General features: G+C 34.3%; 1 pseudogene; it reads left to right on the top strand.

Annotated features, from left to right (window-relative positions):
• LOC107742929 (low-density lipoprotein receptor-related protein 4-like) overlaps positions 1–4,656 on the top strand; it is a 102,253-nt pseudogene that overhangs the window by 92,435 nt on the left and 5,162 nt on the right.

The raw sequence follows: 4,656 nt of genomic DNA, 5'->3' as shown, positions 1-4,656 counted from the left end.
GATGGATGGATGGATGGATGGATGGATGATGGAGAGATAGATGGATGGATAGAGGAAAGATGGATGGATGGAGAGATAGATAGATAGATAGATAGATAGATGGATGGATGGATGGATGGATGGATTGATGGATGATAGATTGATGGATGATAGATGGATGGATGGATGATAGATTGATGGATTGATGGATGGATGATAGATGGATGGATGGATGATGGATGGTTGATAGATGGATGGATGGATGGATGATAGATGGATGGATGGATGGATGATAGATACATAGATAGATAGATAGATAGATAGATAGATGGATGGATGGATGATAGATAGATGGATGATAGATAGATTGATAGATTGATAGATAGATTGATAGATTGATGGATGGATGGATGGATGGATGGATGGACAGACAGATAGGTAGACAGACTTTTTTAGGGACGAAAGTCATGTAGAGTAATCCAGGATGGATGATAGATAGATGGATGGATGATAGATGGATGGATGATCGATAGATAGACAGACAGACAGACAGACAGACAGATAGACAGACTTTTTTAGGGACGAAAGTCATGTAGAGTAATCCAGCTTTTAGTGTAACACCTTATTTAAGTTTCCTACTGAGGAATAAGATAACATATATAAATGCATGCTGGTTGAATTAAATCAAATAATCTGGTTTTCCATTAGCGGATAGAAGCTTCTGATCTTAATGGTTCAAACCGGAGGACCCTGGTGTCTCCTGTCCAGCACCCGTACGGTCTCACTCTGCTGGGGCCGCACATGTACTGGACGGACTGGCAGAGCCGCAGTATTCATAGAGCAGACAAGGACACTGGAACAAACACCATCACCGTCCGCTCCAACTTACCTGGCCTCATGGACATCCAGGCTGTTGACCGGGCAAAACCTTTGGGTAGGTTATAAAGGACATGTTTTTACTGTCATTATTGTTTATTTAATATTTTCATTCTCTAAGAATTTTGAATTCTTTATTGCTAAATAGTGCATTGATTGGCTTCATGTTTCAGAAGAACAATAGATTAAGTTCCCAAAAAATAATGTTCCTGTTTTCAGACCAAAATGTATTTGTTTTGTAACCAGTGTTGCTAGTGTACACTAAAAATATTTTTAAATGTTAATTAAAATAAAGCTGAAATCAAATAAAATATAAATATTGGATGAAAAACTTAAAACTTGAAAATTAGAAATGTTGCTAATGAACTAAAATATGACATTTTATTTCAACTAAATTAAATAAAATCATTTTAAGTTGAAGTACTAAAATTACTGAAACTAAAATAGAAATGAATATAAATTAAATCTAAATAGTAATAATAAAGACTAATCAAAATGACCAAAGCACATACAAATACTAAAACATAAACAAAAAATAAAATAAACAAAATATGAAAATAAAAGCTAATGAAAAATGTTTGTAAATAATGGAAGCTGCCACAGGATAAATAAATAAATAAGGCTTTTTTTTTTCAGAATTCACAAATCAAATTGTGAGATATAGACTCTAAAAAGTTGCATTTACCCTTTTTATTTATTTTTTTATCCTGTGACAGAAACAAGCTTCCATAATAAATATAATAGTATATGAATATTACTAAAACTTCACAGGTGTGCAGTACACTCGCTTTTGTTACAGAAAGTGTCTGCTTAATGTCGGTTAACTATTAACCACTTAGTCTTCATGAACATTTGTATCTATTTTCCAGCAAACAATTATAACAATGTTCTTAAAGTACTTAAATAGTAGGTAATTGGTGAATAATCGTGTGAATTCAAAAGCTTAGCAGAGCTTGGCATATAATAATACAAAAATGATGTAACTTTCTGGCATAATCGTCCTTCCTCTCCCTGCAGGCTTCAATAAATGTGGCAGGAGAAACGGTGGCTGCTCTCACCTGTGTCTGCCTCGGCATAATGTGACGTCTTGTGCGTGTCCCACCGGTATTCTGCTGAAAAGTGATGGGAGATCATGTGACAATTTGCCTGAAACATACCTGCTCTTTTCAAATCGCGTCAGTGTTCGAAGAATCTCTCTAGACACTAATGAACACACAGACGTGTACGTGCCTGTGCCCGAGTTGCATAATGTGATTTCCTTGGACTATGACAGCGTGGAGAGTAAACTCTACTATACGGATGTGTCACTGGATGTTATAAGGTATGCATCTAATAAAATATTAATATTAAAACACTAAAACACTAATATTAAAATTAATTAGTTTTGAAAAAGCGTGCTTAATTGGATTGAATGTACACTTGCGCTCTTAAAAGAGTATTTAAAAAAACAACTGTGCTTGCATATATTAATAATTCAATTAAAGGTGTGACTATGTTTCTTAACACTTAAGTACACTTTTAAAAGTACACATTAGTACATTTTAAATTATGTTTTGAAAATCTTTTGTCGTGCATTGCATTTGTGGACAGACACCGGCCGTAACACCATAGAAGTGGCTCACTTAGATGGTACATCTCGGAAAGTTCTGGTGAATAACAGTCTGGATGAACCAAGAGCCATCGCTGTGTTTCCTAGCAAGGGGTGAGAACAGCAAACTTATTATCAGTTCATTGCAGTTTTGTTGCTTTATGTATTTCTCTGTGAAGAGAAAATTAATCCTGAAAAGTATATAAAACCTTTAGTCTATTTCTGAAAGGACTGTTTTACCCAGTGTTTGAGTGTGTATATGTTTTCTATGTTTTTTTTTGTACTTATATATTATTTATATTTATTGTATATTTATTATTATTATTATTATTATTGTTGTTTTATATAGACAGGTGGTGCTGGGGAGGAGGAGGGCTAAAGAAAATATATAAAAATGTAATATTAGGTTTTATTACATTTTGTTTTTTAATGATTACACATTTTATTATTACAATTTTAATATTTCTTTATGCATCGTTAAAACTCATACATAGCCTCCATTTTTACATTGGCAGTCCAGGATGTGAAAAGGCCAGTTTCTCTTGAAATAGCACACACCTCAGTTTTTAAGAGTTGCCAAAAAATGGAGGTGACGGAGGAAAAAAAGAGATATACTGTTTGCCTTTAAAGTAAATTAGTTAAAATTAGTTACAAAATATCGAAATAAGTGGTATCTGCAGACAAATGATTTTAGAGCTTTTCTGAGTATTAAATTTTCTGAGCCACTTTTCAGTGATCTTTAGCCAATTGATCTAATTATTCATGAATAAATGAAATCAGTTCCCAACTATTTTTAACAGAAAGTTTGACAGCCAGAGAAGTGTGTCTTTTGTCTTCATTTTGAACAATATTTTTACAGCTTCATGTTTTAAAATCCAACAAACTTTTTCATGAAACGTTTTGATTGAAAAGACAGAACCCATGTGATGTGAAGTGGTTGCTTCTGCAGAGTGGATTAAAATTGTCAAATGTTCACCTAGTTATGGATTATCCTGTTTATACCATGATCACTTGCTAGCATGCACAATCTAAAACTGTATTGGACAGATACAAATAATGGTTGATTTTTATTATTTATGTTGTCTATGGGTAGTTTAATCTATAATTCTGAAGTCAGAATAAAGTAACACTGTAAGATTGCATTTATTTGAATGAGAGAGTGAGAGAGAAGGGAACTTGTTATATAGTTACTTTATAATTACTAATGAATGCGTTTGATCATTTTATTCTTTGGCAAGGTTCTTGTTCTGGACAGATTGGGGTCACATTGCAAAGATTGAGAGTGCTTACCTGGATGGCACAGACAGGAAAGTCCTCATCAATACAGATCTGGGATGGCCAAACGGCTTGACGCTGGACTATGACACCCGCAGGTAAAAGCGGAAAATTAATTAAAAAAGAGTGGAGAGTTATGATCATGATATTGTTGGAAGCTGATAGACATGTGCAAAATGGACCTTCAACCCATATTAAACAAATTCTGATGCACCGTTAGGCCACAAACACACTGCAGACTGATGGTTGTCACTGTCGAGTACATAATGCCATTCTGTACACACACAGTTTGGTCAGTTATGGAAGTGACGACTGCATTCTATGACCAAATTAACTCCACATATGTTAAATCCACATATGTTCAAACATTCAATTGTTAAGATTAACAGCTATAAAAGGTAGCTTACATATTGTATTCAAGTCACTGTTGTACAAACAATGTCAATCATCTTTCTTGTTCTCATGCTAGCCACAAATAACTGTAGTGTAGTAACAGTAGTAACAGTGACTAACATAAAATCAAAGATGGCAAGATCCATAAAACTGGAAAGTCTTATTACAATCGACACAACATAAGTTCAGCTGTTTAAAAGGCTCAACAAAACAAGCCCAAATTAAGAGACCTGCAGCAGCCAAAATAAGCCCAAATACATGACCATATTTAGAAAATAAGACCAAAAAATCGCAACCCAAGGTTGGCCATATTTATACGCACTGAAACACCCTTTGATTATAATTAGCAGGCATGGCAACAAAAGTGAGTTGTTTGCAAGCATAAACAAAACAGTGCCTCTGTCAATGGCGGTTATCTCATCTTTGGTTACTAATATTACTTAGGTCAAACAGGTTTGTACTCATGCTTCTTGTTCACAGTCATGGTCATCACTATGTTAGTCATTGCAATTTTTGGGGGTTATGCACACCGAATGATTTTTTTT

The sequence above is a fragment of the Sinocyclocheilus rhinocerous genome, unplaced genomic scaffold (genome assembly GCF_001515625.1).
Source record: "Sinocyclocheilus rhinocerous isolate Xijiao unplaced genomic scaffold, SAMN03320098_v1.1 scaffold3059, whole genome shotgun sequence".
NCBI classification, from domain to species: Eukaryota; Metazoa; Chordata; class Actinopteri; order Cypriniformes; family Cyprinidae; genus Sinocyclocheilus; species Sinocyclocheilus rhinocerous.
The sequence above is the reverse complement of the archived record's forward strand: the minus strand, read 5'-3'. Positions and strand labels throughout refer to the sequence as shown.